Here is a 27940-nt window from a genome sequence, read left to right on the forward strand (position 1 = left end):
GACTCCCCACTAAGTATTTGCACAGCCGCTACGGAGTACTGAGCCTTATTCTAGATCTCAGGAATATGACAGCAAGCATATAGATGTAAGTCCTGCCCTCAGTGGGTGTATGGTTGTTGGAGGAAGAGAGACAACCACATCACCACAAGGTAGTGAATTCCAGATATTACAAAAGGGGGAGTGATATGGAGGAACCAACAACAGGGACATCTTCCCTCTTTGAGGAAATCAGATCTGCCCTCAAGGAGAAGTAGAAACTGAAGAATGAGGAGCAGTTAGCTGATGGATGAAAGAAGTGGGGACTGGGGGTGCTGTGGGGAGGGCTGGATGAGGAAGGGGAGGTTGGTAGCAGAGGAGGGAAGTATATTTCAAGGACACAATATGGGAGGGAGCATGGCACGTTTGAGAAGCTGAGTGAGAGGTTACAGTAAGTGTCACGATCTTGGGGACAGAGCATGAAACAATTTACAGAAGGCTATGCAGTCCTCATGCTGTTCAACTCTGAAGTACACCGGAATGGCTTCTGAGTCAGGCAATGATGTGATCAGATATTTATTTATTTATTCATTTATTTTTGAGACAGAGTCTCGCTATGTCACCCAGGCTGGAGTGCAGTGGTACAATCTCAGCTCACTGCAACCTCTGCTTCTGAGTTCAAGCGATTCTCCTGCCTCAGCCTGGTGAGTAGCTGGGATACAGGCACCCACCAACATGTCCACCTAATTTTTGTATTTGTAGCAGAGACAGGGTTTCACCATGGTGGCCAGGCTGGCCTTGAACTCCTGACCTCAAGTGATCCACCCGCCTCAGCCTCCCAAAGTGCTAGGATTACAGGTGTGAGCCACCGCACCCAGTTGATATGATCAGATTTTATGTTAGAAAATGCACACTCGGGGCCGGGCCTGGTGGCTCACGCCTGTAATCCCAGCACTTTGGGAGGCCGAGGGGGGCAGATCACAAGGTCAGGAAATTGAGACCATCCTGGCCAATATGATGAAACCCTGTCTCTACTAAAAATACAAAAATTAGCTGGGCATGATGGCGGGCACCTGTAATCCCATCTACTCAGGAGGCTGAGGCAGGAGAATCACTTGAACCAGGAAGTCAGAGGTTGCAGTGAGTCGAGATCGTGCCACTGCACCCCAACGTGGTGACAGAGTGAGACTCTGTTTCAAAAAAAAAAAAAAGAAAGAAAGAAAGAAAGAAAAGAAAAAGAAAATGTATAAAATGTGTGCTCAATTGTCTCCATAGAAGAGATGGAAGTGAGACTGAGGGAAGACCGGAAGTGAGACTGAGGGAAGACCAGCCAGGAGGCTGCTGTGTCCAGTGAAGGCTGAGGAGAGCTGAGAGGGCCAGGCAGGGGAAATGGAGGGGAGGGAATATGTTTGAGAGGTTTTGGAGAAAGAGCCCATAGCACATGAGATGGCTGTATGGAATGAGGGAGGGAGAAGATTCTGGAAAGTCCCTGGTTTCTAACTGGACAACCTGACTGGTCATGATGCTATTTACTATGATAGGGACACAGAAGCAGAAGGTGGAGATGTGGGCAGGGGATGGGGAACTGCAATTAGATAAGATTGCTTTAAGCTTCATGCAGCTGTGAGATCTCCAACCCATGGTGCTCAGGGCCAGTCAGAGCTGGCCTATGACACTCAGGAACATGCAGACCTGGGAATCACCCACTTCAAACAAGCTGTGGAGTCGAGGTCCCCTCTGTCAAGCTGGCAGAAGCTAGGAACACATAAGCCAAATTTGCATATAATTTCAGGCAACTCAGGCCCAAAAGTTTATCCATGGACTCTAGGTTCATATTTCTGTTATGGATGATAATAGAAGCTGTAGGATTGAATGAGATGATCCTGGGAGGGAATAGAAGAGAGCACGTAGGACTGAGCCTCAGGGAAGCCCAGGGCTAAAGGAACCAGCAGAGGGAGAGGAGAGAAGACTTCAAAGCAGACCAGTAAAGAAGAGCTGATGTGGTGAACAACTGAAAAAGAAAAAAAAGGAGCCACGTCCTAGAGGGAAGTTGTGTTTGTATCAGTGGCATTTGGTCCATTATTTCCACATAACAAGTTGGCAAGTTCTTTAGAGGCAGGGGCTGCTTCTTCTTTTGTATCCCTGTTATCTCCAAATTGATGCTCATATTACGAACACTCAATTGACACAGTGTCTTTAAATAAGTTTGCAGATAATGAAGAATTAGTAGGTTGGAACTGACATAACTTGAAAATAGTCAAACGACAATTAAGCTATGGAATGAATACTGTGACTATATGGAGGCTTCGCTAACACAGCCTAGAACACAGTCTGTCTTCAATATGGGTCTGTGGAATCAGCATGGAACGTCCCTGTGGATTAATGCAAGCCGTGTCACTTTAGCATGGAGGACACTAACTCCACAGGACCCTCATGTGCAGCCGTGCGGTCACTGAGCCAGGAATCGGGAAAACTGGATTCCAGCCCCGATTCTGCCACTAAGCAATAGTGTTACTTTGGGCTAGTTTCTGCAAGCCCCTGAGTCCGAGGTTCAAGTTCCGAAGCTCCGTATTTTTCCCTCTATGCCTTCCTGTTGACCATCAGGGCTCCTGCAGGTGCTAAGCTGGATGATGGGTGCCGGTAGCCAACAGCCTATAAATTCTATTTCAAGGCACCTCCTGTGCATTGTGGCACAAAAGCTATTGTTATCGAGCATTGCAAATCTGCCAACATGTTCTTAGGTTTACAAAAGATGGATTATTTCTTTTCTAAGTAGTTTTTCTACTGATTATTTTGGCCAATGAGCAGTTTCTAAGAGTGGGTGACTGTGATTAATTGCCAAATGGTTCTAATCTATTATCTAACAACATTCCTCTAATGGAAAAGGGAAAATGAGTAAATTTGCCACTAATGTAAACCTAACATAAGTAATAATTAATTTTCTTTATAAAAAGCTGAGCTCATTGACTATATTGAAAGTATAAGCAGGAAAGTAAAACATGACCCTAACAACAAACAGATGGCATTCCCCTGCATGTGCCTGTGTACACTTTTGAAGTTTTAGAGAAACCACACAACACTCATGCTTTCAATTATGTTTCCAACAGAGACAGACCCCAGATGTATTTTTTCTTGATAACTGATTGCTCTTCCACGTCAGTCCACGTGCCTGAGCTGGAAATTTACCTCAGCAAAGGAGAGAGAAAGAAACCTCAGCAACCTCCTGACTAGGCACCCTCAGAAATACTAGAATAAATTTAAATCATTATTTGGCTACGTCCTTTCTCCTCCTTTATTTTCTTCAAGGGAAAATAAAGGTACTTAAAAAACTGGATCCAATTAAACTAACTTTGTCTTTTCTTTTTCTGTTGGAGAAATTTGCTACACTGATACATATTAAACACACACGGAGTGTTGTTTCTTTCTCCGTATCTTCCTAACTTTCTGCCCAGGCTGAAGGAATATCCACAGATACAAACGTGGCATGTTTATTATCCTTGCCTGGAGCCTTCTTAGTCGTGCACAGTATGCACTGCAGTTTCTTTGGAAGTAGAGAAAAGAGAAATAAGTAATTGGAAATGTGTAAAATAATTCAAAGCAGTAGTAAGAAAATGCATTTGGGTTCATTTACTTACTCATTCAAAAAGCATTTATGGAGTGCTTCATTTGTTCGGGTACTTTTCTAGGGCTTGGAAATATGGCAGTGAGGATGACAGATGGGATATTTGTTGTCTTCAATCACCTTTTATTCTACTACGAGTAGAGAGACAATGGATAGGCCAGCAAATACTCGATCAGGATAAATGTAGATGGTGGGAATTGTCATGGAGAAAATAAAAAGGGTACTGTGATGGCGACTGTACATTTGGTAGCGTGGCTGGGAAACTCTCTGGGAAGCAGTGCTTGAGAGGGAATGAATGAGAGTCGGCCACGCAGAGAGCAGGGCAGGCTGGCAGCGGGGAGAGAGGTTCAGGCCCGGTGGGAACAACTACAAGGATCATACGGTGGGCAGAGCACTGTGTCTTTCTAGTAGGCACATCCAAAGGTGACAACGACTGGTCTACCGTTCCCAGATACTAATTGTTTTAGCTACGTAGTGATCTACGAGTTAAGAAGAAATCACTTAGGCAGATAGAAAGGGTAGGGGAGTCCTTGGTAAGGCCTTTCTTTTCAATGAAAAGCAGCCCCACATCATTTTCTATAAAGAGCAGCCTATAAAGTCGAGCTGCAGACATAGACAAGCCAGCTGGGCGCTTGCACGGTGAATACCGGCAGGAAGTAGGGACTAACTGGCAGGAAGTAGGGACTACACATGTTCAAGATGGTCTCCATCTTCCCTTCTCTTTGTGGACCACCTGTACCGGAAGGAGCAGACAACATGGCGGTGATCGATGGAAAGCATAGTAAGATGGGGGTGGGGCGACCAGCCTTCCCGCGCACTATGTAAACGTCATATCTGATGGAACCAATCCCTGAGCCCTATGGAAATCAGACCCCGCCTCCTCAAACCTGACGGTAACTCGGGCGCGTCAGCCACCCGTCCCCTCAAGAGCCCTCTGTCTGTGGAGAGAGTGTTTTCTCTTTCTCTTCTCTTCTGCCTTTTCAACCTCTGCCCCTAAACTCCTCGTGTGTGTCCATGTCCCAGATTTTCCTGGCATGCAACAATGAACCCCAGGGTATGTACCCCTGACAGTGTAGCCTCTTCAGTCGCATATCTTAATCCCCTAAGAACTCGTAATATCCCCACTTTACAGGAGGGAAGACCAGCGGCCAGAGAGATGTAGCTTTCCAAGTTCACCCAGGAAATAACGGATGGAGCTAAGAGCGGGTCACTTCCCGACTCCATTTACGCTACCTCGGAAGAGGGTGCCTCTGAGGCGGGCATGCGGTTGGCCCTGCAGGATCGAGACAGTGGAGCCCGCTGGATTCCACTTGATACAACCGATGTGGTCTGTGTCTGTTTGGATTTCTGTCTCAGAATGCAGTAGACACAGCGGCGTAGAAGCCATGAAGGGTTTGTTTCTCCCAGTTGTGGAGGTGAAGAAGTCCGAGGTGAAGCTGTAAGGAGATTGGGCCTCTGGTGAGGGCTGCTGTCCTGGCTTCTGGATGGCGCCTTCTCACTGCGGCCTCCTGTGGCTGAAGCGGACGGGAGCCCTCTGCTTTCTAAGGGCAGTAAGGCCCTCCTGGCCTAATCACCTTCCAAAGGCCGTGCCTGCTGATACTACCTTCCTGGGGATTCCGGTTTTAACATGAATTTGGGAGGAACCTAAACATTCAGTCCAGGGCGGACATTATGTCCCAGAATCCTGGAACTGCGACGGAGACACAGGACCTGTGTGGTCTCCGCGCCGCTGCGGTGCAGGCCCAGACGTCTTCTGACTCAGCTCCAGCCACAGAGTCCGGCTGTGTTCAAGACGCTCTCCATCTTCCCTTCTCTTTGTGGACAACCTCTACTGGAAGGAGCAGACAACGCGGCGCTGATCGACTGGAAATTCCATCTGCATAATAAGACCGGGGTGGGGCGACCAGCAGCAGGGCTGTCTGTGACGGTAAAAGCAGAGCCTCCAACGGGGAGAGTGCAAAGGACGTTTTCGCAGGCACACCGTTTTAGTCATAATTTATTATGCTTTTGATTATGAAGATATTTGAATGGCTTAAACCATGATGCCAAGGAAAGAATAACATGTAAAATACCTTTACTCGATATCATGTTCTGAAATCCCTCAAGCTCCTACACAGAAAAAATAAATTATGCTTGTAAATAAAGCCCGCAGTAGGAGGAGGTGCTGTTTCCAATCTGTCACCGTTCCAGCTCCTCAGGCCTTGCAGTCTCAACAGCACTGACCCCAGTAGCTGCCTCCTATGGACTCTTGACTTGCCACAGAAGCTGATTGTTTTCCTAATTAAATCTTCAAGGTTTGCTGATGATTTATTGATGTAACAATCATACATCCTGGTGCCCTATAAATACACAGTATCATAATAGCACACATAGGTGCCACGTCAAATGAGACGTGTCCCTGCACTCAAGAAGCTCATGGGTGTGATGGTGGAAAAAAGAGGCTTATGGCAGCAAATGGTAGCATCAAAGGAAGCTCATAGTGGGTGACGGTGGAAGAAAAAGAGGCTCATGGGGGCAACATGGAAGAAAAGAGGCTCATGGGGGCAACGGTGGAAGAAAAGGAGGCTCCTGGGATGAGTTTTAATGAGTGTTCTGACAACGGAAACGCCAGAAGTCATGAAGATCTAGGATTGCAGGAAGGCTCCTGCACTGCAGGACCTCACTTTTCTTTTTTCTTTTCTTTGTAGAGACGGAGTCTTGTTTTGCTGCCCAGGCTGGGGTGCAGTAGCATGATGCTGGCTCACTGCAGCCTGGACTCCTGGGCTGAAATGATCCTCCCACCTCAGCTTCCCAAGTGGGTGGGACCACAGGCATGTACCACCACATCTCGCTAATCTTTTATTCATTTGTTCAGAGTGATGACATCACACTGTTGCCCAGGCTGGTCTGCAATTCCTGGCCTCAAGTGATCCTCCTGCCTTGGCTTCCCAACATGCTGGAATGACAGGCGTGACCCGCTGCATCCAGCATCACCTCGCTTCTCTATGCTAACCTGTGGCAGTCTGATACCCGCTCCCAGGCAGCCCCCAGGTCTTTCTTGGTGAGCCAAACTGCCTGAAAGCGTGATCATTTTGGTCATCAAGAACTCTACATACAGCCCGTCAGTTTTGTTTCAATGGCTCCTCATGTTTCAGTTCTTTTGCAGTCCCCTCCTCTTCGAAGATCTTTCTTTCCATGCTTTTCCTGACTCTATGGCTCCTTGCTCCCCACATCATGCCGTGGTAGTGCCTGGGTGTGTGCTGATGCACCGACCACATTCTGCGGCAATCACTGGTCATGAAGCTGCCTCCCCTCCTAGGCTGAAAACTCTTTGAAGATGGGACCATATGGTTTCTATCACCAAAACCAACATAATAGCAAAGAGTAGGCATTTAATAAGTGTTTATAAAAAGAAAATACCCAAATAATACCTGTCGACCCAAATAAGTGATTGTATGTTTCCGGATGTGTATGATCTAAACCCACAGTGTCTGTGCTCTGTAACCCTGTCCCCAAGCCCTGGGCTCAACAGTACAGCTAACGCAACTTACTGCATTTGAGTCTAAAGGTTAGTGTATAGCCCTAGGGAAGCATTTTCACCCACAGGGTGAGTGGTGTATATCACAACCACTGTGACAGGTCCGTGTGTGTTATCACCCTGAAGACCTTCCAGTGGGACAAGATGTGGAGGTGGAAGGCACTGATATTGATGATCCTGACCCTGGGTAGGCCTAGGCTAATGTGTGTGTTTGTGACTTCATTGATGACGAACTAGTTTACAGAGTCAAAAAAAAATTAAATTCAAAAAGGCTGAAAGAATAAGGATATAAAGAAAGAAAATATTTTGTACAGCTGTACAGTGTGTTTGCATTTTAAGTGAAGTGTAGAAAAGAGTCATTTTTGTAATTAAAAAATTTGATTTTACAGTAAGCAAAGGTTAACCATTATTGAAGAAAGAAAAAATATTTCTTAAAAATTTAGTGTAGCATGAGTGTCTAGTGTTTATAAAAGGGGGTACAATAACGTCCTAGGCCTCCATATCCACTCGCCAGTCACTCAGAGACTCACCCCAGCAACTTCCAGTCCTGCAAGCTCCATTCCTGGTAAGTGCCCTATAAAAATGTACCATTTTCCACATTTTAAACCGTGTTTTTACTGTATCTTTTCTCTGTTTATTATGTTTACATATATAAATCCATATCATTGTGTTCCAGCTGCCTGCAGTATCCAGTAGCGTCCTCTGCTGGGCAGGTGTGTAGCCAGGAGCAATAGACTATACCATATGGCCCGGGTGTGGAGGAGGCTGTGCCGTCTGGGTTTGGGTAAGTGCACTCTATGATGTTCACACAACAGCAAAATCACCTAAGGATGCATTTCTCAGAAGGTATTCCCTTCATTAAGTGACACGTGACTGTATGTATAATTAGATTATTCTAGAGGTGACTAAAAATGCTATTTGGGTGCAGCACACCAACGTGGCACAAGTATACATATGTAACAAACCTGCACATTATGCACATGTACCCTAGAACTTAAAGTATAATAATAATATAAAAAATGCTATTTGGAAATGTCAATAAGCAACACATGTGACAAATATATACCAAGACTTCTGTGAAATTCAGCCTCCGTGGCTGAGGTCTGCAATACACAGCCATCTCTGAGTACCTGGCTTGAGAGTTCTCGCAAGGCAGTAGCCTTGGCTTTGGCCTTTGTGTATCTCATCACCCTGCACGGTTCCTGATATGTTGAAGGCTTCCAATAAAGGAAACACTAACACTTAATAGTATGTATGAGGAATCCAGAGTTCTTTGTTTTTTTACAGTAGTTTTAAACAGTAAAGTCCACGAAAAGTAAAAGAATAAGAGGTTGTCTGTTTATTAAAAGCAGCATTCTATTAGGAAAGCATGTGTGTACTGCTGCTGGTGCCCTTGCCGACTTTCTTATTGTGTGTGTGCATGTGTGTGTGTGTGTCTCTTAAAAAGTGGGAGTCAGTTGCAGCACAGAAATCACTTCCCCAAGTGCATGAGCAGAGGAAGCCTCAGCCCTGCGAAAGCTCAGGGAGGATAAGGGTGGAGGCTGGGAGATATTTCCTCAAAGCTCCCCTTGTACCTTCTGCCTCTCCCCTCCCTGCCTGACCCTGCCCGCTCCTTCAGTCCCTCAGTGTCTCCCACTGTCTTTTCAAAGGTACGTCGTTCTTACATTTGGATTTTTAAAAGTGTGAAAAAAGTTAGGATGCAACCCAGGAACAGGATCTCGGCACTAACAGGACAAGGCTCCTTCTGGTTTCCATGTTCCAGACACCCTTTTCATTAGGCAAAAAGTCACCGAGGGTGCAATGGGAGCTGGACTACGCTGTCCCCTTTGACAGCATGATTTAACAGAGTGCTTCCTGCACAGATGCAGAGAACTGTCGCCAGACTTGTGAGCAATAATGGTATGAACAGCCGTTAATTAGAGAGGAAGATTAGCTTAAACAAAAGGGGATTAAATTTAGACCCACTCGTTATCTTTTCCACTGTTAGCTCTATTGAACTCTGTTGTAGGTGGGATAAGAACAAGAGAAATGGGGATTGTGTGGAATATGAATCAATTAACAAAGATATGCCTGCTGTGTGCATGCATTGCCCTTTAAGAGATAAAGAAAGATGAGATATGATGGAACAAAACATACACACACAGAGACAAAGATGAAAAGATAGACTCAGACTCAACCTTTTTCTTTCTTGATTATGGAACCTTGTTTTTTCTCTGTAATTAGATGTAGCCCCTCTCACCCTCTCAAACATAGAAACTTTTTCTCCACCCTAAAATCAGTAAGCTCTCTGGGGACAGTTTGCAAAGTATTAGATTTTACCCACTTAGAATTATTTGCATAGGGCATGGCAGAGTGGTTCTCATTCCTATCAGACCAAGGTCCTCTTTAAGAAATAAAACTGTTTGTAATACCCCGCTTATTACCTTGTAATGAAATCATTAGATAATGTAATCTACCTGAACACCAACTTTAATGACAACAACAAGAAAACTCTCAAGCATTGGTTATATAATAGTGAGCATAGCTGCCTTCCAAATTGCAAAAAGAATTTAAAAATCAATATAATGCCATAACAGTGAATACAGAAGGGAAATAAGAGGAAGAAAAAATAACATATAAGGAATAGTAAGTGTATATTTAATTTCTCTGATTCTTTTCTTTTTTTCATACAAGATGGGCAATTTTTAGATTATCTCTTCTTGAAATGCTGAGTAGATTGTCTTTAAAATACTTTCACATAATATCAACCAGAAAATCAAATGATAATAATTTCTGCTCCTTTGCTGGAACACACACTTTTTTGATCATCAGATGGACTTTTCCCCACAAAAAAATGTGCAAATGCACGCAACACTTATACACAAACGTTTTTGTAGGTTCTGTGACCCAGATTCAGATCCCTCTGGCATCCCAATGACGAGGAGTTCTCCATCAGTTTCAAATGCAAACTGGCTATGCTCACTACACCCTTCCTTCCATTGTCCATCATTCAAACTGACTACGCTCACTACACCCTTTCTTCCACTGTCCATCATTCAAACTGACTATGCTCACTACACCTTTCCTTCCATTGTCCATCATTCAAACTATGCTCACTACACCTTCCCTCCATTTTCCTATCATTCAAACTGACTATGCTCACTACACCCTTCCTTCCAATATCCATCATTCAAACTGACTATACTCACTACACCCTTCCTTCCATTGTCCATCATTCAGATTGACTATGCTCACTACACCTTCCTTCCATTGTCCATCATTCAAACTGACCATGCTCACTACACCCTTCCTTCCATTGTCCATCATTCAAACTGACCATGCTCACTACACCCTTCCTTCCATTGTCCATCATTCAAATTGACTATGCTCACTACACCTTCCTTCCATTGTCCATCATTCAAACTGACTATGCTCACTACACCCTTCCCTCCATTGTCCATCATTCAAACTGACCATGCTCACTACACCCTTCCTTCCATTGTCCATCATTCAAACTGACTATGCTCACTACACCCTTCCCTCCATTGTCCATCATTCAAACTGACCATGCTCACTACACCCTTCCTTCCATTGTCCATCATTCAAACTGACTATGCTCACTACACCCTTCCCTCCATTGTCCATCATTCAAACTGACCATGCTCACTACACCCTTCCTTCCATTGTCCATCATTCAAACTGACTATGCTCACTACACCCTTCCCTCCATTGTCCATCATTCAAACTGACCATGCTCACTACACCCTTCCTTCCATTGTCCATCATTCAAACTGACTATGCTCACTACACCCTTCCCTCCATTGTCCATCATTCAAACTGACCATGCTCACTACACCCTTCCTTCCATTGTCCATCATTCAAACTGACTATGCTCACTACACCCTTCCCTCCATTGTCCATCATTCAAACTGACCATGCTCACTACACCCTTCCTTCCATTGTCCATCATTCAAACTGACTATGCTCACTACACCCTTCCCTCCATTGTCCATCATTCAAACTGACCATGCTCACTACACCCTTCCTTCCATTGTCCATCATTCAAACTGACTATGCTCACTACACCCTTCCCTCCATTGTCCATCATTCAAACTGACCATGCTCACTACACCCTTCCTTCCATTGTCCATCATTCAAACTGACTATGCTCACTACACCCTTCCCTCCATTGTCCATCATTCAAACTGACCATGCTCACTACACCCTTCCTTCCATTGTCCATCATTCAAACTGACTATGCTCACTACACCCTTCCCTCCATTGTCCATCATTCAAACTGACCATGCTCACTACACCCTTCCCTCCATTGTCCATCATTCAAACTGACCATGCTCACTACACCCTTCCCTTCATTGTCCATCATTCAAACTGACCATGCTCACTACACCCTTGCTTCCATTGTCAATCATTCAACTCGACACGTATTTTAATATTGTCTTTACAGGTTTAATTTGTTTATCCTAATGTCTCTCTACCCCTTCCTTCCATTGTCCCATCATTCAACTTAACAGATATTCAGATATTTAAGGTTATCTATAAAGGTTTAATTTGTTTCTCCTAATATCTCTCTACAGGCACAATATTAAGAAATTAGTCATCTAAAGCCCGTATTTTTAAAAATCATTATAAACATACAATAATTTTATGAGCACACCAAAGTAGAGTAATTCCTTCTCATCATGGTTCTCTTTATGCAAAATTTGAATTGGTGCAGATTTCTGTTTGCTTCTGTTTTCTTTTTACTTAAATGTGGAATTAAATATGTATTTATGTATGTATATATGTATATATATGCGTATATATATATGTATATACACATATGACAGCATGTTTATATATATATATATTAGTCCACTCAAGTTGCCACCATGTCATATAATGGAATATCTCTCCAGGTGGAAGAGATCTCTGATTATTCATCTCTGTCTTCATTCTCTCTGTTGCCATCCACCCAGTTGGTGATATATTATCTTTAAGTTTATTTTGTTTTATTACATTTCATTGTATGTTTAACTAGTCATTTAATTAGCATTTATATAGCATATATGTGGGGTTTCTTATATGCCAGGAATTGTTCCAATCATTTTACTAATACTAATTCATTAATTACTTCCAATTATTTTATGAGATAATTGCAATTGTCATCTTGATTTTACAGATGAAACAACTGAGGGACAAAATAATGTGCACAAAATCATAAAGCTAGTTACCACTAGAGCTGTAATCATAGCTGTAATCAGAGCCCAATTAGCCTGGCTCCAGAGTTAGTCCTTAAAATCAGTTATCACTCACTTTTTTGTTGTATGTGTGTGTTTGTTCTCACGTGCTGCTCAGGTAGTCCCCACAATATTGACCAGGAAGTCAATTCTGGCTCTTAGTTGTTTTACACAGGAAATGTCATGCTGTCCTTTAGAGAGATCCATTACTGCACCCTGAACATGCGTGAAACTCCAACACTGCACCCTGAACTTGCACGAAACTCCACCACTGCAGCCTGAACTTGTGCGAAACTCCCCCACTGCAGCCCAGCCACCCCCGGAGAGTGAGCTCCATGTGCTGCCAAAGGAAGAGGTTACAGACACTTACTTTCCCAATAATAGTCCACAGATTTCCCTTCCTGCTCCCTCAACACTCATACAACCTCTGATCATTATCATAAAGTCACCTTGAGAACAAAAGTAAATGGGAATCAAACTTCTGGATTTGTAACAGGAAAAAATGTGGCAATAGCCTGATTTTCACTATCCCTCCCAAGAACAAATGATAAAATCCATGAGCAGGGCAACCATATTCGTAATCCACACCCTCCACATAACTAAGAAACCAAGGGCTGTAGATCTTCATTCTACTAGAGCTCCTTTCATTCTGCTAGAGCTCCTGCCCAGCCAATGACACAATACTCCATGGAAAAAAAAAAAAAAAAAACCCATAGAGTGAAATGATGCACTCAGACAAAGCCCAGACAATGTCACCTCAAAAGGAGGTGAGGGTACAGATACTTCATGGGACTGGAGGCAGGGAAGAGGCTTGCAAATGCGCAGGACCCAAAGCGGTAAGTCCCACGTTTTACCTGCAGGAGAGTCAGACATAAGGAAAAGAGGGGCACCCCTGGGAAGGGAGGCCCTGAGGGACAGAATAAAAAAGTGAAACCTGAGCATCCTGCAGAGACAAAAGCACTAATCCTTCCCCACAATTATCCAATAAGAAAACAGTGCATTCAGGGGGCAGAGCCAATAGAAAAGTTCATAGTGAACTCCATGCAAAATGAATAGAAAAAAGAAAAACAAACCACACCCAAATGGAACTACCCTAAAACAATTAAAGAAGGTAAAGCAAACCATTTCTGCCAACTCTCCCCAATTTAAAAAATACACACACACACAAACAACAAATCTGTAACACAACACTCCAAAGTGAATTAAATATCCTCAAAGAAGCATTTGGAAAGACAAAGGCCACTGGTAGCCATAAATACAAAATAAGAACAGAAAAGATATACATATATATAGTATATTTGTAGTTAATTTTGTTGATTAAACTCAGAATAAAAATAGGAGAAAAGGAGATTCTTTGAATAGAAAACTAGATTTTGCCTCCTTACAATACACTGTAAAGCCTGTAAAACTAAATTAGTGTGGAATTAGTGTATGAAAAGGCCAATGGCATAGAATAGAGAATCAAGAAATAGATCCGTCTCCAATAGAAATCTGATATACTCTAATGGTTGTACTGAAATTACTGCAGCTCAGATGGTGTTTTCACTAAATGAAGTTGAGGCAACTGGATAGTAATTTAGAAAACTATATAATTAGATAAGTTCCTTACAGCATTCAAAAGAATATCATCCCAAGGGTCAGAAGTCTAAATGTAACAAACAAAATTATTCAAGTACTGCAAAAAAAGCTTAATTTTTTTAACCTTTTAAAAAACGCATATAACATAAACTTTACCATTTTAATCATTTTTAAGTGTGCAATTCAGTGTCATTAAGTACATTCACAGTGTTTACAACTGTCACCACTACCTGTTTCCAGAACTCTGTCATCATCCCAGACAGAAACTCTGTACCTGTTACCTGGGTCTAGGGGAGGTCTTCCGACTCTTACTCAAATCCAGATGTGATAAAACACTGGTAACTGATTATTTAACAATAAAATGTTGTATAGGGCAAAGTTGAAAGACAAATAACCTATAATAAAATATTGATAACCTAAATTCATGAAGTGTTAATCCTCCTTTTAAGAAGTACTTTTAAAAACAAAGGGAAATGAACAGCAATTTTATACGAATAAACAAAAGGTAGGAAAAGGCCATTTGCAACCAGACATATAAAAGGACCTGAAAGTATATGGAAAGATTTTTCAAGTTCCCTCATAATAAGATAACCAAAAATTAAAGCTACACTGCGATACAGGCTCTTACCCATCAGATGAGCAAAAAACCAAGTTTGAAATGCATACAACCGGTGAAACGGTAGGGAGAAAAGTCCGCTCACGCACTCTTGCTGGGAATGCCAAACGATACAGTCCCTGTGAAGGAAAGCACACACACACACATGCACATATATACAAATACATATATACACACACATATATACAAATATGTATACATACATATACACACACACATACACATATATACAAATACATATATACATACATATATACACACATACACATATATACAAATATATATACACATACATATACACACACACATAACACACATACACATATATACAACATACATATATACACACATACACCACACTTATATACAAAAATATATATAGCCATACTATAAATACCACACACACATAACACACATACCACATATATACCATACATATAATACATTATATATACACACATACACCACAACATAATAACAATATATTACACCATACATATACAACACACACATAACAACACATACAACATATATAAAAATACATATATCATACATATATAACACATAAACACATATATACCAATATATATATAATACATACACACACACATAACACCAACATACACATATATACAAAACAATATATACACACACATATATACAAATATGTAATACAATACAATATACACACCCACATAACACATAACAATACATAATAACACACATATATACAAAATATGTAATAACATAACATAACCACCAAATACACATATAACAAAGACATATATACACCACACCACATATATACAAAATATAATAACATACAATACACACACAATACCAAATATACAAAACATAAACACACACAATATATAAAATATTATACATACATAACAACACACACATACACATATATACAAATACATATACCACACATATATACAAATAATATACATAATATACACACACATACACATATATACAAAACTATATACATACATATATACACCACATGTATATATACCAAACACCATAATTATACATACATAAACACCACATGTATAAAACAAAACATATATACATACATATACACCACACATATATACAAAATACAATATATACATATATACACACATATATACAAAATACATATATACATACATATACACAACACATATAATACCAAATCATATAACATACATATATAACAACACACATATGCAAATTACATATATACATAATAACGCACACTACAAATATATATACAAATACATATATACATACATATATATACACATACTTGACACAGGGTTTTGCTCTTGTTGCCTGGGCTGGAGTGCGGTGGTGCAATCTCGGCTCGCTTCACCCTCTGCCTCTCAGATTCCAGCCAATCTCTTGTCTCAGCCTCATGAGTAACTGGCATTACAGGAGCCCGCCACTGCACCTGGCTACATTTTTTTTGTATCTTTAGTAGAGACAGAGTTTCACCATGTTGGTCAGGCTGGTCTCGAATTCCTAACCTCAAGTGATTAGCCCACCTCGGCCTCCCAAAGTGGTGGGATTACAGGCGTGAGCAATATTGCATTTCCTTCTATTTACCCTCATTCTAGCAACCCCACTTCTGGAAAATTCCCTGGAAAATACTCTTCCAACCACACTAAGGTACATATGCATGAGGGCATAACTTGTAGCATTACTTTTACTGCAGCCGTTTGGAATTACTGAAGTGTCCAAGCATAGACAATCGGTTGAATAAACTACAGTACATACACACAATGGAATATTTCCAAACTGTAAAAATGAATGAGGTTGATCTCTGCCAAAGGAAGTGCAGCAGTTTCCAGGAGCTATTATTAAAGGAAAAAAGGAAAATGCATGAAAGCATATGCTACTTTTATGTAAGAAAAATATATATAAGATAAAAACACACAGGTGTATAGTTTTGCAAAAGAAACATAAGATGAAAAAAACAGGAAATGATCTAGTTGGTTATCTAAGAGGTTAGAGAGAACGGGGTAGAAGTAATGCAGGAGGGGGACACTTCTCTGACTGTACCTATAAGCAAAAATACCCCAACAGCAGTAAGCACATCTGGAACCCATATTTTCAATACTCTTCCCCACTAAAAGGAACCAGGGATTCTGAGAGAAATAGCCAATTCCGGGGCTGAAACGGGAAAACTGCAAGATAAGCCCGGACTACCTTTCTATGCCATACATTAAGGAAGTGTTCAAATGATTGATGGGGCATTTTGTAAAAATGTAAAAAAATACAGGGAGCAATTTGAAGGGACTTATGCTGCGTAAATTTGGGACAGTTTGAACCAAGAGAACTAAATAACATAATAAATTACCCATTGAAAAATTAAGAATCCATGTGCTTTTACGGATAATAAAGAGAGCATTAAATGAAGGCATATGTTAGTAGGAGGAAGGAGGAGGGCTCTTGCTCACTGGAGCACTAGGTGTTGACCTGCTAAACATGGAGAAAAGGTGGGAGTGAGAGAATCACGGTTTTTCCCTCGTCACAGTAATGCTTAGTTCAGGTAAGGATCATCAATGGATGCCAAATTTCAGGGGAAATCTTGATGAAGCATGGGATATTCTTATAGTTTTCAGAACTTAGGATGTTTCCCACAGATTGATTATTGATTGCAAGGAAAACACAGTGATTTTATCATGGAGAAATTGGACACCAAGTTGACATCTTAACAACATCAGCAGCACTAATGAGGGACACTGGACATCCCCAGCTGTGAGGCCCTGAAGAGAACCCAGCATCACGTAGGTACTCTCACAGCCAGGGACTGGAAACAGCCTGTTTCTAGTCTCAGGAAAACTCCAGACAAATCCAAAATGAAGAATTGTCTGCTGAAAAGGGAGGGTTATATTACTCACAAGGTTAATATAACAATAAGAAGAAATGCTGTGGAAACTCTTCAGAATAAAGGACACTAAAGAGTCATGGCAGCTAACTGCAATCCTGATCTTAACTGGACCCCTTCCTGAATGGAAACAAATCCTATTAAAGATAGTATTGGGTCATTTGACAACTTAGAACTCAGACAGCAGGTTATAGACAAGTATACGAGAATGTGTATGTATTATATGTTGTAAACATACAAACATATAGAAATAAATGCATATACAAATATGTGTAGAGGTGTACAAGTATACATGTAAATACATATGTGAGAAAAAATAAAGAATTGGTATAATATTAACACATGTAGTGAATCTGGGTAAAGTGTGTAAGTGTTCTTTGTATCATCATTGCAACTTTTCTGTAAGTATTGTTCTCCAATAAAAAGTTTTTTAAAAATGTAGAAATGCATTATTATGTGGTCTCCATTATTTGTAACTTACAATCTGTTTCATTTTATTTTACCAAATGTAAATTTTTTAAAAATATAACTCCACACACTCCCTACACTAATTTTCCTTGAATTTTGTCATTCCGATCTTATCTTTCCACTTCATTCTACTTGTCCCCAAAAGGACTTACTTCCTCAGTTATGATGGTTACATCCTAAAGATTTTTAGAAACCTATAGTTATGTTGTTACAAATAGATTACCGTATATCCTGGTTCTTTGGCTGTTTCTCAGCTTTAAATTGTCATGGTCAGATGCTGAAATTAGGACTTGACAAACTTCCCTCCTTGTCAACGGCATCCCAGTTTGTCCTGCCAGGGACAGGTGTACTGGAGGGAGCGTGGGACCCAGGAGGTGGGAGAAGGGACCAGCCCCTACTGGCTGGTCATCGATCCAGGCTGCTCAGCAGTGCCCTTCACCCTGGCAGTAGCAGTCAGTAGCGATAACATCAGTTCCTGTGCCTGGCTTCTTTTTGTGCTCCCAGAGACACCCCCCCATGAGTGCCTCAAAGGTGTGAGCACCAGCTGGGCAGTGCCCTCCTCGGGGGCCTGAGCCCCAGCTCTGGGGACCCCTCCTCCAGCTTCTGGATTCTAGTAACTTCTATCCTTTGTTCCTCAGCCCTAGATAGGTGGTGGCTGCCCCTGCAGTTTCATTCTGCAGTACTTCAGTTACCTCTTTTTATTCTATTTAGTCAATTTCACACATTTAAATCTCTCTCTACTAAAATAATTAGTGTTGTTTTTGTTTTCTTGGCTAGACCCTGAATACTGGTATACCATATACTGTAGATTCTTTATGCTCTTAGGAGACCAAAACCAGCTTTTGAAAGGTGCTAAAAATGACCTCTATGGATACAGTTTTATTTTCCTCAAATTGTCTGTTTTTGTCTCAGCCCTCTAAAATGAAAAATAAAACCTTTATTTTCATATCTATCTTCATAGCTTTAAAGTGTCCAGAAATTGTTATAAATATCCAGCATAATCCTCCCTAACAGTTCATGTTTGAAGACTTGGAAAATCGTCATTTTGGTAGAAACTCTGATCGACACCTTGGACTGGTACTAGAAGGCAGCCTAGGACCACCTGAACCCTGAGTCCAAAATCCGAGTGATTCGGAAACTTCAGAGCAGACCCCCAGTGATGGCTTCAAGGAACATGTCCAATCAGTTAATGGGGAAAAAGATTTATCTATTGGTCAGACACTAGTAAGGCATCAAATATGAAACATACATTCATTCATTCAACAGATATTTGTGTAAACCCCTGTGTGTCCACTGTTCCAAAGAGAACGAAGCGAAATGTCTGCCCTCATGGGCCTTACATTCTAGTAGAAAACATTCGCAAGATAACTGAGTGTAGTTTACAGCATCTCAGGGAATAAACAGTGAGAAGGAAAATAAAGTGGGAAGAAGGGAGAAGACGTGGGGCAGCATTCTAGATCGGTAGTTTTTTAAACAAACAGACCATTGTTTTCTGTAAATACTTATTCCAAAATACCCCACAACAGAAACCTTTCTTCTGTTTCCTGGTCTTCTGCTTTCTCTTCAACATAGCTAATTTAAAAGGACATTTTGATCCCTAATTAACATTTTGCCCTGATAGCCAGACGGTATCTATCCTATGAATCCCCATGCATTCGCAAGTTGCTTATCCACACAGCCTTTCCCGGTGACAGAGTCTTTGATTTCCATTTCACATTCACACTTCAGAGTCCTCTGTCTTCTGCTAAGCACTCCAGAAAGCTTCGGGATGGAGAGGTAAAGTTGCTGATACTGCAGACCTTGCTAGCACATTTCCCAGGGGGCTGAAGCACCACCTTCGGGTTCCTGAGTGACAGGAGAAAGAAAAGTTAACTCACTGTGAGCCATGGACGGTGGAGTAAGAGTCACGGCGTTTGAGGACAGCTGCGGAGGCTGAATCTGAGCCCCTCACTTCTGCACTGGGTAAGCTGAGGTGTGTCACTCACTGCAGGACCGCTCTGCAGGTGGCCTCGGAGGACGTTCTGGGAATGCGACACTCTGAGGTAAGAGGGAGCTGGCTGGAAGGCTCAGGCTCTGTTCCCACCGTCCCCTGGAAGTGGGACGTCCTTCCGTGCTGTAGCTCATTGCATCATGGTTCCCTGTGGTGTAAAACCAGGGCAGGCTGCTTTCCAGGGTCCCTCGTCTGCACACAACAGGGGCACACACAGGCAAGGCTCCGTCCACCTTGGCAGCTTTCTGAGTCTCGAGGAAGCAGCTCCCACGAACTCCTGTTGTCCCTTGCTGCCTATCCACGAGTATCAGATCTGCATCTTGTGAGTTGATGCCTGTGAGGGTGCTCTCCCTCTAAGACTCAGACACGCCAGTCCCAGCGCACAGTGAGCCTACCTCATAGACCATTCTTTTCATCTGTAAAATGAAAATGCTTTTATCTTCCCTTCAGGATACTGTGAGGGTTACATAGAATAAATTACACAAAGTCTATTAAAACACATATGAACACTTCAACAAATGTTGATTCCTTTCACCCCTACTCACCCCGGCCAGATCGTGCAAACTTTTCTGCTTCGTGAGTGAAAAAATAAATAAATAAATATACACTGTGAGCTGATAGAGAGATTCAGGGTGGCTGGTAAGTATTGTGGTGCCTAAAAGATCACCAAATTAATGGCTCTGCTGTTTAAAACTCATTTTCAAATTGCTGTGAAGGACAGATGAGACATTCATAGACTGGAGTTGCAGCCTGAACAACACATTGAGCAAACAGGTGAGATTTATTATTTCCATCCCATTCAAACCCTTAATGATTGCTTTTCGGGAGACGAGACTGTGGGAAGGGTTTTTCTGCACAGACACAGAATCAAGTTGGAGCAGCCACACCACATCAACTTTTGTGTCTTTCAAGTTTTGAAAGACAACCTTTAAGACCACAACAGGGGTAGCTGGACAAAAACGAGATAGTCTTATGATAGTACAGATGAGGAAGGGGCAGGCTAGTCGGCAGTAGGTAAACAAGGTCAGCCAGCATCAGCAGGAAGGAGGACCCTGCACAAAACCAATCAGCTCATCTTTACAACTCTCACAACTGTGTCCTGGAACATTTAGACTTCATATCTCCTTTTTAACAAAGCTAATTGTGGTCTGCTTTGTAGATGCGGTGGAGAAATCTAAAACAAATATGCAAACATGCTTGCATATAGTTTTTTTTTTTTTTTTTTTTTTTTTTTTTTTTTTTTTTTTTTTTTGAGACGGAGTCTCTCCTGTCACCAAGCCGGGGTGCAGTGGCTGCGGATCTCAGGGTCCTCACGCAAGCTCCGCCTCTGGGTTTACGCCATTCGCCTGCTCAGCCTCCGAAGTAGTGGGACTACAGGCACCCACCACCTTCTCCCGGCTGGTTTTTTGTATTTTTTTTTTTTTTTTTTTTTTTTTATTTAGGTAGAGACGGTGTTTCACTGTGTTAACCAGGATGGTCTCGATCTCCTGACCTCGTGATTGGCCCGTCTCGGCCTCCCAAAGTGCTGAGCCACCGCGCTCAAGCACAGGCTTGAGCCACCGCGCCCGGCTACTTGCATATTTTTAAAATTAAAATACAGGTCCTCCTGGACTTTCAGTGGGGTTACAGCCTGATAAACTCATCATAAGTCTAAAATATCATAAATCAAAATGCATTTAATACCTTGTTAAACCCATGATAAACTCAAAATATCCTAAGGTAAACTATTGGAAGTCCAGATGCTCCTTGATTTACAATGGGGTTACGTCCCAGTAAACCTATTGTAAGTCAAAAAATTCTAAATTAAAGTTATCAGGGTTTGTGTTTCTTTCTCTCAGTTCTCCAAACATTCATGTTGAAGGACCTAGAGAGGAACGCGGGGGAGATTATAGAGAGACATAAAGGAAGTTCGCAAAAACGTATCCTTTATGTCCCGTGGTTTCTTTTATGAATGTCAACTTTTTAATGAGTATAATATGCATCCAGAGATGTGTACGGATTATAGTGGTGCAGCTCAACAGAGTTGCACAGAGCAAACACAGCCATCTAGTGAGCACCTGGATCAAGAAAGAGAGAGCATTACTGAGCCCCCAAAACATTCCTGGTGCCCTTCCTGTCACTACCCCCAACAGGGGCACTACTACCCTGAGCCTCTAACACCATAGGTTAGTTCTACCAGCTTTTGTTTTGTTTTGTTTGAGATGGAGTCTCACCCTGTCAGCAGGATGGAGTTCAGTGGCATGATGTCGGCTCACTGCAAACTCCACCTCCTGGATTCAAGCAATTCCTGCCTCAACCTCCTGAGTAGTTGGGACTACATGTATGTGCCGCCACACCCAGTTAAGTTTTTTGTAGTTTTAGTAGAGACAGGGTTTCACTATGTTGGCCAGACTGGTCTCGAACTCCTGACCTCGTGATCTGTCCACCTCGGCCTCCCAAAGTGCTGGGATTATAGGCATAAGCCACCACACCCAGCCAGTTTTACCAGTTATTAAGCTTAAGTCAATGTAATTGTACGGTGTGTACTGTTATACCTGCTTCTTGTCTACAACATGACATTTGTGAGATGCACGTGCTCTGCAGTGTGTGGTCATTTGTTCGTGCTCATTGCTGCGTAGTACCCCAACTTAAAAAAAGTCCACTCTGCTCTTGATGGGCATCTGGTAGTTTCCAATTGGGAGCTATTACAAAGAGTGCTGCTATAAACATTTTAATAACATCTTTTGGTGATCACATGCACACGTCTGTTGGGAATATGCCTAGGATTGGAATTCTTGGGTTGCAGTTATGCCCAGCTTTAGTAACTACAGCAGTGCACACCCCTATGAGCAGAATAGGAGAGTCCTAACTGTTCCACATCCTAGCCAACACTTCATCTTGCCTGTATTTTCCATCTTAGGCATTCTAGTTGGCATCACATATATTTTAAAAGAATATAATCAAGAAAAATGGACTGTAGGAGATAAGAGTAATATAACTGACCACTGTGGTGGTGAGCCTGGATACTCACATTTTAAACAAACTCCAATTGCTGTTGGTGCAGATTGTAACGGTACGATTACAGAAGCACTGCACCGGGGAAGGAGAACTACAGTTTTGGAAAACTGGTATGTGGTGGGCACCAGATTGAGTGATTTTACTGTATATTTCAAAATAACTTAAATTGGTTAATGTCATTAGCCTCCATTTACAGAGGTGCAATGAAGATTCAGAAAGTTGGGCATTTTTCCCACGTTACACATCTTGTTAATCTTGTAGGGCCAATGATTTAAACCCAAATCTTTCCTCCCCTGAGCCTGTAATAACCAAGAGGCAATCAATCTCTTCAGTCCAATTGTTTCTAAGCAGCCATGTCTTGAGTGTGGAATCCCAGATTTGGGTAAAAACTATATCTTTTCAAGATGTGAAACTCTCTTTCAACAAAAAACAGTCACAACCAATCTTTATGCAGCAACAGCACAATTTTTGTGCAGCTTTAGTGAGTATTGAAAAGTTCGTAAACAGCCCGGAAACAGGGGTTTACTGACAGGCCGCCTGGTCATGTCCTAGGCCTCGCCTAGTTTGTTATTTGAATCAGTGTGCGGGTGAGTGTGTCTGCCAAAGGGCAGGCTTGTTAAAATTGTAGGTGCGTTAGTTATCCAACACTTCCTGACAAGGCACCCTAAGTGGGACTGACTTGAATTTCTCACAGCTCTCTGGGTGGGCCGAGAGGTGCTTTTGCTGATCGTGCATGAGTTCAGCTGCGTTGGACTGGGCTGGAGGGCTGGCTGGGCCTGAGCTCAGCTGGGTGAACTGGAAGAGCTCCTCCGTTCCAGGTAATCTTTCAATCTCAAAAACCATCATTTGGTTTCCTGTCATGAAGGCAGCAATGTCCTAGGACAGTGAAGGCAGAAGATGCAAGACCTCTTGGGGGTCTTCCACTGATTCTGTTAGTCAAAGCGAATCACAAGTTCGGCCCAGAGTGAAGGCGTGGAGAAATAGATCACGCCCTGACAGGAAAGCTACTTAATAGCGTGGCCATGCTTTTCGGTCAGTCACAGTGGATGAAAACCTGGATGTGCTAGCACAAAGGAGAGCTGAATAAACATTAATATTTTACTAGTATCATAACTACTGCTAAAATAATTAAATATAAAAAAGCGGTGGTTTTTAAAATTATATTTCCTAGCATCAATAAGGTCCTTGAACAAATATCAGCCCAGTGCCAAGTGGACATGTATTTGCTGAAATCCAGGTACTAACATTACCACAAAAGCCAACGTGAAGCTCCCAGCAGCGCGCCTCTAAGCTGCCTTCATGCTGTTTCTCTCCCTGACCACTGTCAAGGCCCCAGTTACCTCTTAATGCGACTGCTGGTGCTTGTTTTAGTGTATCTGGACATGTCTGGGTTTCTTCTTCTATTTTCCTTCCAACCCTTCTCTCCCCACTCAGCTATCTGTAGTGATAGCTGGAAATAAACACTCGTTGCTTCAAACTGGTTTTCTCTCCAGTACCCAGACCCTTGAGAGATGATGATACTTGATTTTCTTTTTCTTTGATTCCTGACCCCCGTCCACCTTTACCCACATCTTGTTGCCTATGTCTCATTTCCTACTCTGAGATGGGCCACCCCACTCCATTCCTGCACGGAACCTTAGCCCCCGGCCTCTGCCTGGCTCAGGGTTAAGGGTCAGACACCCGCTGAGAAGGGCAGTGCAGACTCCAGTCCTCTGTGAGATCAGGCGACGCACACACTCTCTCAGGACCCACTGGATAACTGCATGGAAAACACACACAAAACCCAACCCAGCAATTCCACACATGTGCAAGCCATGACTGCATCCAAGAAGGCCAAATGTACTAGAAGGCACTCACATGATCATAAATAACAGAATCTAAATCAAAATCGTCATAGTAAAAAGGGTGTTCCAAGTTTTGAACTTTTTATGTTTATGACCTCAGAAGTACTTGGTTTAGATGGTGCCTAATAAAACAAGAGGATGTGATGATGGTGGATACTGACGTTCATCCGTTGAGGTTAATTTGAGCCAAATGGAAGCTAAGGTGCTGCTGCGGAGAACAGCACAGAGGAAGAATTGAGAAAGACAACCTCGGTGCTGTGTGCAGAATCCACCAAAGGCCCCATTCCCAGGACACTTCGATGAGGGAGTAAGTAAATGGAGATATCTGAACGTAAGAAAGAAGAAGCAACAGACTTGAAGACAAGCCAGACATAAGTGGAAAAGTGCAGAAAAAGGATGAAAGCGCCCAGAGTTTGCATTTACATCGCTACTCACACATATGAAAAAGCTGGGGAAAGGACAGAGGAACACAGTCCTGCCTCTATGATGAAGTGGAGATGTGTGTAGCAGGTGCAGCTGGTGGAAATCACTTTAGCAAACCCTGAGACTGCACCTGCATCAGATCTATGTAAACTGCACTCTTTTCACAAATGACAGCGCTTCTCCTGTCCAGCCTGCCCCCACTCAACGGCCCTGTATGAAAGTTTCCTTTATAAACCCTGTGTCCTGTTCACTGGCTGCGGTCTCTTCTTCAGCCTCTTGAACCCTTACTGAAGCCAATAAGGATCCAGCACAGCTGGTGAGGATCCAGTAAGTCAGAGCAAACCCTGTGAATGCCAAGATGATGGGATCAGGGAAGGGACATCCATGGGGGAAACTCGGAGCCGGCTGTTCATGTCTATGGTCAGGGAAGGGAGGTCCACGGGGGAGACCCTGGGCCGGCTGTCCATGTCTATGTGGGCCTTATAGCCACTATCCTCGACGGATGAGGCCTAATGTGTGGGTATCATAACCCCCTGAAAATGCTGAGAGATCTGGAAGAGCTGTGGCAGGGGGCATATCTATCTAAGCAAAGGTTAGATGCCCACGTTCTGGCAGCCACGATGGGCGGCTGCTCCTGAGTGCACTCCAAACAGACACAGGCTCAGCTCCCAGCACAGGCAAAAGTGCATGAGGTACAAGACAATTTATGACCAGAAAGAGATACAAGATTATCTGAAGTTGAAACATCAGAGACTTACTGTCCTGCCTGCAAGAACAGGATGGCAAAATGGAGACCCTGGCTCGCTGGGTAGCCCATTTGAAGGATCACTGACTGCCGCATCTACAAGTCAGGGCTATCATGACTCAGGCATCCTGGGGCCCTAAATCCTAGGACCCATGGAGAGCCCCACTGGGAGGAGAGTGAGGACGAGGACTGAGATAAGCCCATGGAGGTTCCCAGCCCCCACTGCACATTTAGTGGTCACCACCAAGGTAAAGGCAGAGCAATCACGCCCTCAGGGAGTAAACCCACAAAACTCTCCCCTGTCTGAAAGACCGCAGCACAGCACAGCGCAGGGCAGCACCACCATGGAACTGGCAGAGCTGGGGAACAGTTTCAGGAGGAAGGGAGAGAGCACAGCACAGTGCAGGGCAGCACCACCGTGGAACTGGCAGAGCTGGGGAACAGTTTCAGGAGGAAGGGAGAGAGCACAGCACAGGTGGCTTCTCCCTCTAGGGGACATGAGGTGCTGTCTGCATTTGAGGTAGGTGGAATGGTGTCCACCGCAAGAGGCCCGGTCCTGAGGCAGCACCTCTATAGCACCAGTCATGAGAATTGAGCCATTCCCATGGTAGCTGGGTGGTCGTGGCTCCAAGGAAAACCGGCCAAATGAGTGAGACATTCCCCCATCTCCTCTGCAATGACAGACTATGACGAAAGAGCCAGGCATCCTCTGGGAACTGAGAAGGAAGCATGCTATCTATGCTGAGCACTATCCAGTTTCCAAAAATCAGCTTTTTTTCACTGCCAGCATGAAAGATGTCATCTTACAGCCAGCATCCAGTCAGCAGTACAGTGTGCTAGTGTCTCTCCTGAACCCTTAGGCAGGACAGCCAGTGTCTCCGGTGGCCCGAGCAGCCACTGACGTAGAGGAAATGAAGAAGCTGCATGGCCAAGGGATGCATGCTACAAGGATGAAAGTCAGGGAAGCCAAAGGAAAGGGGGCAGCCAAAGGGCCAGCAGGGTGACCCGTTGGCTGTGACACGATCACTTTGTAACATACAAAATATTGTCACTCCATCAAACATAAGAACAATGGGCCTTTACCATCTTCCTCTGGAAGTATCATCCTGGAAGGGGAGGGTACATGTTTTCCATTAACTTCGAGTCTTTCCAGCTTACAAACTGCAACACCCACCTTGCTGTATCACTTGGAGAACAGAGGATGGGTGATCAACATAAAGTCCAGGGACCAGGCTTATCAACCAAATCCCTGGGTGTCATCTGGTTGGACGGTGTGCAGCAAACCTCTTTGCCGACTGGGTGCAGATGGGGGCATCTCTCCAGAAAAAATCCAGACCACTGGGTCTGCGAAGAGCTGTCCTCTCCACCACAGGCCACTGGGCATCTGAGGTCAACTCCCAACCACCTGGAAAAACGTTATGATTGTTATTATATTTGTCATTCTGTTCTGTTGTAATTTGTGTTGCTGCTGTGAGGTCTGGCGGCCACGTTCCTCCACATCCCTGGCCCAGGGAAATCGTGGAGGAACGACACGGTGAGAACGTGAGGGGCATTCCAGGGTCTGCAGGGAGGAGGGTATGGTAGACACACCTGACAGGAATAACTTAACTTCAGCATACCCTGAGCACGCAGACTCGCCTGGTCTGTAGAAACTTCACGCCTTTTATAAATGGTAGCAGCTCTGCTGTCCAGCCTCCCACAGTGGACTGCCCTGTGCGTACGTCCCCTCGGTCAACTCCATGTCTCATTCACTGACTCCGGGTCTCTCCTTCAGTCTCTTGAACCTGGTGCCGTCCTTACAGACGTCAACGCGGACCCAGCATGGCAAGACGTCCTTTAGACAAAAGAAGAAAATGAAATTGAGGACTGAAAAAATGAGAAGCCTGACTAAATAAAAATTATATCTGGGAATCTGTTGTTTTGTTGGTAAAACAAGGTTGCTCAAATGTATTTCATGTTTAAATTAATATCTAAAAATGCTATGACTAAGAGAAATACGAACTTCAAAGTACATTGTTCATATTCTTCTTCCTCTTGATAATTAGTTCCTAGAAATTTCCAATC

Source organism: Rhinopithecus bieti, unplaced genomic scaffold (assembly GCF_001698545.2).
Source record: "Rhinopithecus bieti isolate Rb0 unplaced genomic scaffold, ASM169854v2 scaffold_56174, whole genome shotgun sequence".
Taxonomy (NCBI): domain Eukaryota; kingdom Metazoa; phylum Chordata; class Mammalia; order Primates; family Cercopithecidae; genus Rhinopithecus; species Rhinopithecus bieti.